This window comes from Palaemon carinicauda, chromosome 15 (assembly GCF_036898095.1).
Source record: "Palaemon carinicauda isolate YSFRI2023 chromosome 15, ASM3689809v2, whole genome shotgun sequence".
NCBI lineage: Eukaryota > Metazoa > Arthropoda > Malacostraca > Decapoda > Palaemonidae > Palaemon > Palaemon carinicauda.
This window is the reverse complement of record NC_090739.1, coordinates 66,510,217-66,522,716: the sequence shown is the minus strand read 5'-3', so window position 1 is coordinate 66,522,716 and position 12,500 is coordinate 66,510,217.

Here is a 12,500-nt window from a genome sequence, read left to right as displayed (position 1 = left end):
ATGGTCATGGGGACCAATTGAGACAAGTGACGTCACCGTTATTCGTCATCATCACTAATCATAAACAATGTTAGTGCTTCCTGCCTCCTACAGGGAAGAGTCATCTAGACAGTAGAAAAGGGGTCTCGAGGTTAACATTTATTGTATGACCAAACATAAGTATACACTGAATATACAAATAGTCTCATAGTTGTATACATCAGTGTCTCTTATATCTATATTTGTGAGCATACAATTATATGAGGAATACTTACTTTGGTAAGTTGAAGAACTCTGGCATGTATACATACAATTGTCTGGTGAAAGAGGACGCACTACATTCTAATAGACATTTATTCCTAATAAATGACTAAAAGAGATGGTTAGTAAAACGAATGTAGTATGACAATGGGATTATACCTGTAACGAGTACAGAGACTATATTTCTTTCTTAAAGGGAAGAAATGATGAGTGCCACTCTCAGAATGAAGAAAATTTATAAAACAATTTCTCTTCATAATTCCTGTACTGGTTACTTCTATCTGCACTGTGTACTACGTACACCAGCACTAGTGCTATCTGTATAATTCCACACCTGGGATTTTGAACAGAGCTAGTGTCACCATGGTAACACTTAATCAAAAGAGGACACACCTAAGAAGGGTGACCGCTTCTCTGTTTAATTGACAGTCCCGGTCAATTAGCTGTTCATCGTAGAATTAGACGGCAGGTTAAGTATTCTACCCGACGTCACCACATACTGCTTCAGATCATGGACCTGCTTAGCGTAGTGCTTGTAGAACACTCTGGATGATTCTCACCCAGTACATGTGCGAGGACATGTGAGGTCCCAAGCTATGAACTGTTTACTACAGTAATTAGGGGGCAGGTTTTAATACACTACCTGCCGCCACAACGAAGTGTTTCAGTTCATGCACTTGTTTTGCATAGTGTTTGTAAAACACTCTGGACGATTTCCATCCAGTGTATGAACGAAGATGCTCAAAGTCCATATACTGAAAGAAGTTCAGTGATGAAGCAATTTTTCTCGGATCATGACCTGCGAGAGTACTGTCCGGATCTGCTCTACGAATAGAGTAGGTGAGCTTCGCCCTTAGTTGTTTCAGGGATAAATTTGATCCAGAAGTTTCTCCTTTATAGAGCTGTCCTCCCCTGAAGTCTGAAGTTCTACGAAGATAGACCTTAAGACACCCTACAGGACATAGAGAGACATCTTCCTTCAGAGGGCAGATTCTCCAGGGACCCATCTTTTAGTGGGTAGCTCGTTTTTAGCGAGAAAGGATGGATCAGGAAAGAGATTCAGTTCTCCCACTTCCGTGAACTGAATGTGACCCTCATCTCTGGATAGGGCCACTATTTCACTAACTTTAGCTCCAGAGGCTATAGCAAATAGAAAAATAACCTTTTGGGTTAGATCCTTAAGAGAACAAACTTCATTGTTCACAGATGAGACATAATGTAGGACCTTGTCCAAAGACCAAGAGATGGGCTTTGGTGGTACTGCGGGCCTAATCCTAGCGCATGCCTTTGGAATCTTATTAAAGATTTCATCCATCAGATCCACTTGAAAAGCATATAGGAGAGGCCTAGTCAAGGCTGACTTACACGTATTTATCGTATTGGCCGCCAGACCTTGGCTATGAAGGTGGACAAAGAGGGACAGACAGAAGTTCATTAAAATTTCTTTCGGTCCTTTTGCTTTCGCAAACGCAACCCACTTTTTCCAGGAAGACTCATATTGTCTTCTAGTTGACTTAGCCTTGTATTCCTCTAAGAATTCTATATTGCCTTTTGAGATCCCAAATCTTTTTCTAACCGCTAGAGTAAGAAAATCATGAAATGAAGGGTTTGGGTTCTCTGTGATAAAACGAAGGCAGTTAATTTCTGAACCTTCGGAAATAAACCTAGGATCAGAGCTAGGACCAGCCTCATCTTCCAGTTCTTCACATCGTCTATCAGCCCCACTAGAGGATCCTCGTATGGGGCTACATATCGAGGTAGTTTCTTGAAGACGCTCGTGACGAAGAGATCGAATTGCAGTTCCGGGACTTGTTCCCATATGGGAGGGAATAGGTCTGCGTCCATGGACCATTCCAACTTTATCGGCTTGTACCGAAATAGAGAATCCACTGTTACCTTGTGGATCAGTTGTAAATGAACTGCTGGCAGGTGCCATCCCTTTAAGAAAGGGATGGGTAACTTCACCTAGACTGTATGAGACGTTCAACTGTGACGTCTTATTATCGCTTCGGTGTCCCAGATCAGTCGTAGGAAGTCTGATCTGTGTGGAGGGGGCTTCCCCACTCATGATAGGACCAGCAGAGTCTTGGGACTTTCGTGCTTTAATTTTTGTTAGAGAAGCGATTAAAGAGGGACCGATATCAGGCTTTTTGAACTTTTCAAGTGTTTGATGCGTATTTTCTCCAGACTCTTAACGCATCTTTCCCCTGTGCTCTTTACACTAGGTCTGTCACTATTGCGAACTGGGGAAAGTTTAGTGCTTGTCCCTGTTGGTGTCTTGGAAATCTGACTGAGTACCTGAGTCTCTTGACAGACCTCACGAGCTCCTTTTATATTCCCAAGGGAAAGGAGAGTTTATGTGACTGTGGGGTTCAATGGTTTTTCAGCCATTGAAACCCTTGAGCTGGAGAAAGTCGAGACTTCTAGAAGCTTATCTTGCATCCGTGATGTCCCGGGAACCGGGTCATTTCCTTGAATGCGCATTGGCCAGCCACTTCGGGTGCTGCCCACCCCAGTCTCTCGTTCAGGTATATAAATGCCTGAACCATTTCTAGGCTTGACTTTGACGTGACTAAGTTTGCCAATCCTATGAAGATACTTAGGACTGTGAGTCTGACACGTATCTTTCCTAGGATGAATGTTACTATCTGTAACTTGAATTCTAGATAGAAGGAAGGGGGGTGGTTGACTGGAAGGTTCCGCAGGACACCTTTCAGGTTTGACAAGACTACAAACACCCCTACTTGGGACAAGGTCCATATGTTCGGAACTTGTTGAGTGGCGATAAGTTCAGAATGACTCAGAGATTTCTTGAGTCCTTCTCGTGAACACAAAACAGCCTTCCCTGGAACTCGATGGGCTATAGTTTTCTTACCACCTGTATGCTCTATAGCTCTCAGGTATACTCCTCCAGGAGGATTTTGAATTGTAGGAGAAGGTAAGGAAATGATGGTGGGGACATTTCTGTTTCCCATCAAGGGCTCATCTTGAATAGGCTTTGGACCGAAGGATTGAAGGTCCTGCGATCCTGAAGGAATGTTCCTCCTAGCAGAAGCGTCTTCATGCTTCGAATAGTCAGTAGGTTTAGACTTTTGACCATCTGCCTGTGGCATCATGGTCACTGGAATAGTGGGATGTTGTTGAGCAGCCGGATATTTCCAGCATTTTCGATCTTCTTTTTAGGTTGGGGACCCACAACCATGGAAGATTTTCTCTTTGAAAGGATGCCCCATTTTTGAAGACTTATGTTCTCCATGGTGGCGTTCTTAATTACTTTCTTAATTACCTCGTGTGGGAAGAGGTCTTTACCCCAGATGTTGGAAGATATTAGCTTCCTCATATCGTGTTTCACTGTTGCAGCAGCGAACATAAACTCTCTACATGCTCTCCTAGCCTTCATAAAGACGTAAAGGTCCTTCACTAAGGTAGCCATATGCATTTTGGCTATGACCATGAGCATGTCTGGGGTATTTTCGTAGGTTGAACACAACTCTATGTAGTTTTGTAGAGAAAGGGACGTCGCAACTCTCTCCTTTGTCTCTTGTTCATTATGCAAGAGCAACTCAGATAATTTAGGGAGACATACATTAAATTCTCGACCTGCGTCATCCGCGTCTAATTTTCCTATTGAAAAAGTCAAATGGACTTCTTTCCACTCCTTTTCCTATCCGGGAAAAGCTGGTGACAGAGGCTTGCACTCTTTGAGTGTGGGACATGGCTTACCCGCCTCCACCACTTTGGCAACAGATATAAATGCCTTCCCCGTAAAGGGGAATGAGAGTGAAGAAGGAGCAAGAAAGGAACGGTGTCTGTTATTCAGTGAGAATACCTTCGACTCTGAATAACCCGACTTTTTCAGACTACCTGAGAGGATAGTCTGTGCCTTATCATGGTCGAGAATCATGACCTCCTTTGGTTCTGTTCCTTTCCTTTAATTTGGTTCGTACTTCAGTCGAACCCAACAATTAGGGAAAGCATCAAAGCTTGGCCAAAATTGAATTTTGTCCAAAGGAACAGCACCCATTTTCTCTGAGATGTAGAGATTGCCATCTAAAATCGGCATCTGCTCCGCAAACCTCCAGGGATTGGTTTTGGAGCATGTTGGTAGGTCTTGATCCATGGGTTGTTTGACTGACCCCTGGGAAGGGACAAGAGAAGCTTTGCGAGGCTCTATCTTGCGTTTTTCTTCCTGCTTTTCGTTTTGTTTACGAAAGCCCTCTATCTGATTCATCAGTTGGATACATAATTGTACCATTTTATCCAATGGAGGAGTAGAAGACGAAGATGTCGACATCGATGGCTCTATAGCCGGCATAGGCGGAGGAAATTCCGACACGACATTTTTCTCTTCTACCTTGGGGCACTTCTTGCCCTCAATTCCAAAGGTTTTCTGGCTGTTGTTGGCTCCTGAGGGACTACTATTTCCTTGCTTGCTTTCGGAAATAGTAGCTTACGCATCCTATCATTAGGTAGGAATGGTCCCGGAGAGATTTTTTGGAAGCCTCTCACCCAATTGCGTAACTTGTATTGAGCTGTATCCCTAGTCTCTGTAGACTTGGGATTTTCAAAACCTTCAGACATTAATGTCCGACATATTGCAAACCTGTGGGTTCCAATAATGTTGGGATCCGGAAATAATATCGCAGGGGGCATGAAACCTGCAAGTATTATGACCGTAAAAATATTACTCTTGGCCCCGCAGAGGATTGCAGCACAAGGTATCTGGTGTTCCTCCTGTAAAGAAAGGAAAACCAAATGAGTATACAAAGGATTATCTCCCTGATAATCAACATGCAAAGGTCATCTACGACAGAATAGCTTAGGATAGTAAGCTATAAAGGGATAGTAGGAGATACATACTTGTGTACCCCTGCAAGCAAATGCTGTTACCTCCCCTCAGTATTAACTACATGGGGGTTCCTCTATTGAGTAACTCCCAGTTGAAGGGCTCTTACCCCTAGGGGTAGAGAAGTACCAATTCACTGTCCCAAAATAATGTTAATACTGTGGAGTCAGGATGACTGATTCTCAATCAGAATATTGAAGAAAACTATTCATTCATATATGAGAGGTACCAGCGGAATGCTTGTACAAGGCTACCCAAGGTATGTTAGAAATTACTACTGCATACTGGTACTGTAGTTTTCTTTTCTTTCTTTCTTTTACTATCCAAGCTACAACCCTAGTTGGAAAAGCAAGATGCTATAAGCCCAGGGGCTCCAACAGGGAAAAATAGCCCAGTGAGGAAAGGAAATAAGGAAATAAATAAATGAAGAGAACAAATTAACAACAAATCATTCTAAAATAAGTAACAACGTTAAAACAGACATGTCATATATAAACTATTAACAACATCAAAAACAAATATGTCATAAATAAACTATAAAAAGACTCATGTCCGCCTGGTCAACAAAAAAGCATTTGCTTCAACTTTGAACTTTTGAAGTTCTACTGATTCAACCACCCGATTAGGAAAATCATTCCACAACTTGGTAACAGCTGGAATAAAACTTCTAGAGTACTGCGTAGTATTGAGCCTCGTGATGGAGAAGGCCTGGCTATTAGAATTAACTGCCTGCCTAGTATTACGAACAGGATAGAATTGTCCAGGGAGATCTGAATGTAAAGGATGGTCAGAGTTATGAAAAATCTTATGCAACATGCATAATGAACTAATTGAACGACGGTGCCAGAGATAGATTAATATCTAGATCAGGAATAAGAAATTTAATAGACCGTAAGTTTCTGTCCAACAAATTAAGATGAGAACCAGCAGCTGAAGACCAGACAGGAGAACAATACTCAAAACAAGGTAGAATGAAAGAATCAAAACACTTCTTCAGAATAGATTGATCACCGAAAATCTTGAAAGACTTTCTCAATAAGCCTATTTTTTTGTGCAATTGAAGAAGACACAGACCTTATATGTTTCTCAAAAGTAAATTTACTGTCGAGAATCACACCGAAAATTTTGAAAGAGTCATACATATTTAAAGAAACATTATCAATACTGAGATCCGGATGTTGAGGAGCCACCGTCCTTGACCTACTTACAATCATACTTTGAGTTTTGTTAGGATTCAACTTCATACCCCATAATTTGAACCATGCACTAATTCTAGCTAAATCTCTATTAAGGGATTCACCAACCCTAGATCTACATTCAGAGGATGGAATTGATGCAAAGAGAGTAGCATCATCTGCATATGCAACAAGCTTGTTTTCTAGTCCAAACCACATGTCATGTGTATATAGTATCATCAACAACAACTCTCTGAGATCTATTACTTAAATAATCAATAATAATGCTAAGAAACTACCCACCCACTCCCAACTGTTTCAGTTTGAAAACAAGGGCCTCATGATTAACACGGTCAAAGGCAGCACTAAAATCAAGGCCAATCATACGAACTTCCCGACCACAACCAAGGGAGATTGTGAGAAGGGCATCACATGCTCCAAGGCCTTTACGAAAACCAAATTGCAAACTAGGGAGTAGATGATTACCTTCAGCAAACCTATCAAGACGTTTTGCCAGAAGACGTTCAAAAACTTTAGATAATATGGGAGTTATGGAAATTGGGCGGTAATCAGTGGGATTTGAGCTACCACAAACACATTTACATAGAGGAGTAACATTACCAATTCTCCAACTAGTGCTAAAAGCTCATCTTCTTGCTAACTTGCGCAAAATAACAGATAACTTTGGAGCTAAGAAATCTGCTGTCTTTATAAAAAAAAAAGGAAAAATACCATTTGGGTCTACACCTCCATAAGCATCAAGGTCCACCAACAGAGCTTTAATCTCACGAGATCGAAAAGCTAAACTAGTTAGTTTAGCCTCAGGAAAACCGGAATGAGGAAGTTTAAGTTTTTCATTACTCTGTTTACTGTCAAAAACATCAGCCAAAAGGGTTGCCTTTTCCTTTGAACAGTGAGTGACTGAGCCATCTGGTTTAAGTAAAGGAGGAACTGTTGCATCTACACCAAAGAGTGCAGATTTAAGGGTAGACCACCATTTATGTTCCTGAGTTGTACCAGAAAGTGTTTCTTTTATGGTTAAATTGTACTCCTTTTCAGTTGAGGCATAAACTCTCTGAGCAAAAGCTCGAAGCTGAGTATAGTTGTTCCAGGTCAAATCTGATCTGTTATCCTTCCAAAGACGATAGGCCTTCTATTTGCAGTAGTCTATACTGCAATTTACTGGCTACTGTACATCATGTATTGTAGTCTAGTCATTATGCTGCCTTCATAGTAGCATATGACAGTATGATCCATCTAGCATGAAGCCAGTTGGACTAGGGAAATTAAAGACGTATATTTATATATCTCACTCAGCCTATTTGCTGTAGCCTTCCTTACAATATTAAAATATAGAGTTTCCTGATCAGGGAGACTCAAGGATAAAGACTCTACCCTTTAATAATTAGGAGTGTATCACTTCTGCCTTGAAGTTATTTAATATTGTAGGGTAATCCGAATACTGATTTCTAATCAGGATATTGAAGAAATCATATTCATTCAATATGGGATTGGGTTCAGCAAATGCCTGTGTTGGATATCCAAGATATATTGGAAATAACTACTAGTATAAAATATATAGTAGTTTTCTATCTGCAGTATATTCTATACTGTAGATATACTGGCTACTTGTATAACATATACTGTAGATCAGCCGGCATGTTGCCGGCATAACTAAGTCTTGCCGGCATATCTAGTATGCTAGCTAGAGAGAAAGATAGCATGGAGGAAAGGCTACTCCTTTACTGTGTATGTATACAGTAATTAAGGATGTAAAAGTCTCATTTTACTGCCTTTCTTCAGAATAGAAGGTTCCAATGGAAGGGGAGAATGTGCCATTCAAGCTTCCATCCAGCTATAGTACTATTGCTGGTAAGATGTCGCCAATACACTGCCGGCAGGCTAGCCTCCGGCAGTATCAGTACAGTCGGTGTGCTGCCATCTAAGTCAGCATTTATCTGTACTGGTCTGGCAGGCGGTAATCCGGCAACAGAACTCCTGAATAACAGTCCAAAGGAGAACTGAGGAACCTTGGGGATAACAAGGGACTTCCCACTCTCAGCCATCATGGCCGCCGGAAGCCGCCAGTTGCCGCACCCGCCAACTGCCGGCAGCCACCAGCTGTCGGCAGCCATCTTGGCTGCCGACAGTCATCAGCTAATGGTAGGAACCATAGCTGCCGACAAATGATGTGGTTGCCGGTAGTATGCATTGCCGTCAGCCAATGTCATGGCTAGAGAGGGAGTCTGGCCGGCTCCGGCAACCTACATGCAATGGTAAGGTTGCAATATGCCGGCCCAAAGAAAGACAATGGCTCGGCCATCAAAAGTGGACAGAGGGGTAGGGAACAGGGTCCTGTATAGAGTGTGAAAGGAACTGGCATAATTGTCAGTCCCACCACCTGTTAAAAGAAACTCTGTTTCAGTATCGGCAGAATCCTAGGTGATAAGAGAGTCTCAGTTCTCCATCTTAGAGATTGCCGACACAGTTAAGGGGATGGCGGCATTGCCGCCTCCTCTCAACACGGGAGAAACAGAGTTCCAGTGCCACGTCATCCTAGGCAAAAGAAGATCACTCTTCAGCCTAGAGGACTGCGGCGCAGGACTAGTCTTATAGTCGGAAGGAGAAGATGGTATCCTACCACTACAGTACTTCAAGTGCGGCTAGGGAGGGCTAACCTCCATTGCCGGCAGCCTAGCCGGCAGGGGAATGATGGTATTCTACAACCCATTCGCCCTGCTGGCAGGTCGCCGACATAAGACTAAATACTCTGAGATTCTGACTAAATCCCAAAACCTGCTGGTATACCACAACCAGCGGTTTAAGGGAAGAGGCAGGAAAACCCCCAAGTTAGTCATGTCTGAATAAAATTCAAGGCACGGCTATTAGAGGGAAAGAGATTACCCTTAAATCTCCGAAGAGACGTGTAATGTTTCATATAATTCTAGGAGGTATTAGTCTCCGCTGAATTGAAAACAATACACGAGGGTAACCGGGGGATGTCTGAACGTATAGTAAAACGCCTAGGTTAGGATACCTAGGCTAGACGAGATCTCTGTTACCTAAATCACTGAAACTCTAACTATACGATCGACAGAGAAAGGAAAATTATGCACATTATCAAATCTTTACGAGAAAAATTGCCTAAATAGCTAAATAATTAAAATAATCAAATAAAGCTATTTAAACTGGAAGTCGTTCTGCTATCTAAATAACACATGCCTAATGAACGACGGCGCCCATGGCGCCTCCAGTAACTGGCCTAGCTCTTAAGCACAATAAATTACTCTAATTTCATTGTGAAACAGGAGCTAAAATATACTCATAGTAAAGACCCGATACTCAACTTTCCAGAGGTGGAAGAAGATGGAGAAAGCATAATTATAATCCTTTAAAACGATCGAAAAGTTAGATCAGCAGGGAATACCACCGAGCAAAATCGCTACAAAATAAGGAATGTCCGCCATCGTGGGAATGGCGCTGTTATCATACTCAATAGTAGTACGAGAACGGGGTAGCCTTGATGTGGCTCCCTTTTATTTTGCCACACCTCCTCGAAGCGTAAATGCTATTAGGGGTGCAGATTGCTATGTGGCGTGTCAAGAATACGTCCTCTGATATTATGCGATATCCTTGAGAGAAAATTTAAGGATATCCGCGCCAGGAGTTAGAATTCTGGATACCTAAAGGTAAAATTCTCTGGGAATATCACTGTAGTACATATTTCCCTTAGGAAGCTACTTTAAGGAACTTCCATCAGGACGACATGGCTTGAGCCCATATATATATATATATATATATATATATATATATATATATATATATATATATATATATATATATATATATATATATATATATATATATATATATATATATACTGTATATATGAAGAGTAATTAATAGAATGTATACGATATTTAATGATCAATAACAACATTAAAACAGAAACATCCTTTTTGAAAAGTGAAAAGAAACTTATGTCAACCCGTTTAACAGAAATATCCCTTTCTATAAAGAAAGAGGTTAACGAGGTGGTGAGTGAACTCGTAAAATGCAAAATCCTAGTTCCAGTAGGGGAAACGACTAAATGGGTTTCTCAAATGGCAGCTGCCAGAAAGCCAAATGCAAAAATAAGAGTTTGCATTGACCCTCAACCACTAAATACAGCTCTGCATTGAGAACACTATCGACTACCAACTTTCAACAATATTTTACCAAAGCTATTAAATGCAAAGATTTTCAGAAAAGTATACATAAAAGAAGCATTTTGGTACATGAAACTTGATCTATCCTCAAAACTAACGACAATGATAATACCTTGGGAAGATCTAGATGGACTAGGCATCCAAATGATCTAAAAGTATTGAGCGAGAGAGATATTTTAGAAGAAACTTCATTATGCACTTGTCGATTTAGATGATGTTGCTTAAGTAGCTGTAGATATTGTTGTGCTAGGACGTGGAAGCTCCAATGAAGATGCTGAAAAGGATCATAAACTAAATCTTGATAACCTGCTACAATAATGCATGGAGAAAAATATTGTCATGAATTAAGAGAGAATGCACCTAACACGGTGAAATTTTTTTTCTTAGACACATATCAACAAAAGATTGTATCAAGGCCAGTGAGGAAAAATTTTGGCTGATTAGAGAAATGCCAAAACCAGAAGATATTACCAGAGTTCATCGTCTCTGTGGTATCGTACAGTATTTAGCTCATTTCACTTTAATCCTTGCTAAGGACCTAGAGCTGATCCACAAGTTTCTTAGGAACAAAGTTGGCTTTATCTGTTCTTAAGGATGTAATCAAGTCTTCAAGCGACTAAAACAGATGTGCAACTCACCTGTACTTGCAATTTACGATCCTGACAATGAAGTTGTACACCAAGTAAGTAGTTCAGAGAAGGGCCTAAAAGCTTTACTACTCCACGGAAGACCAATAGAATATGCTTCAAGAACGAAAGCTCTGATCAAATGAAGTTAGATAGTCTCAGCTCAAAAAAGAAGTATTTGGGGTAAAGAAGTTTGATCAGTAGCCTATACCTTCGGAAGAAGGTGTACACTTGAAGTTATTTTGTCAAAACCAGTGAATCAGGCAACCAAGCGAATTCAAGTACCGAGGATGAGGATTTTTCGCTGTGATTATGAGTTTGTATGGATGAAGCATCATATTTAAAGTGCAGTCTTAAAAGACTGCTTACCTAGCCTCCTGGCTAGTACAGTGGTAACGTTTTCACCTAGCATTTGCATGGTAGCAGATCGGTCCCAGGCCAGAACTGAGAGTTTAAGCTGTTTACTGGGGAGGTGACTACTGAGTTGCGGCACCACTGCAGGGGTTAGGCTTGCCCAGTTGGCATTCTGGTGGGCATCTATTCTGATGGAACTAGAACTGAAAACAGACACCTTTAACTTTTAAAGTTTATTTCTTATTGCTTGTTACTAATTCCAGCATCCAGATTATGAAGCATGTTTCATAAAAATTACACATATTCTATTACTTTGTATTACTTTGAATGGCTATAATGTAATCATTAATGCCAGTGGGAAACCGTATAGGATAACGTTTGCCTGACAGAGGTAATAATACCCATAACGGCTAGAATACGATAAAGAGAAAACATAAAGAACAAATAAACAATTATTGTAAATTTCTGCTCTGAAGCCGAAATTACAGCGCTTGTATATTGAAAAAGAAATAAATGGCAGGCAGTTTCCTCCAAAATATTACCTATTTACCACAGCTGTTCGCAGGGGTATTACGTTGAATTTCAAACAAACACAGTGGGTGTTTAGCTAAGGTTGAACCATGTAAACAGGATTCGTACTGTTAGTTCGTTTATTCATTAATTTTTGCTCATAAAATTCATAGGTCTCCATGAACAATCATATGTTTTTCGGTTTCCATTTTACTGAATATTTTTCCTGTATTTATTGGTATTTGATAATATTATCTATACCATGACTAGAGGAAAACACATACATTAATTTTTTTTTCAGTACCCCAGTTCATCAACTTTTCATTTTCGGCACCTTAGTGATAATTGATATCCCATTATGGATATAACCTTGTCCAGAAAAGTAGGTAATAAACATCTATAAAGTATCATTTACTGTATATGTCTGATTGATATTTTGTCTCATATCTCAAGTCTGTTTCATGTTTTAAACAATGTTTTACAAGGGAAGGCGTTTAAAGATAATTAAAGTCGCTAATAGAAAGATGCTAATTTTGAAGAT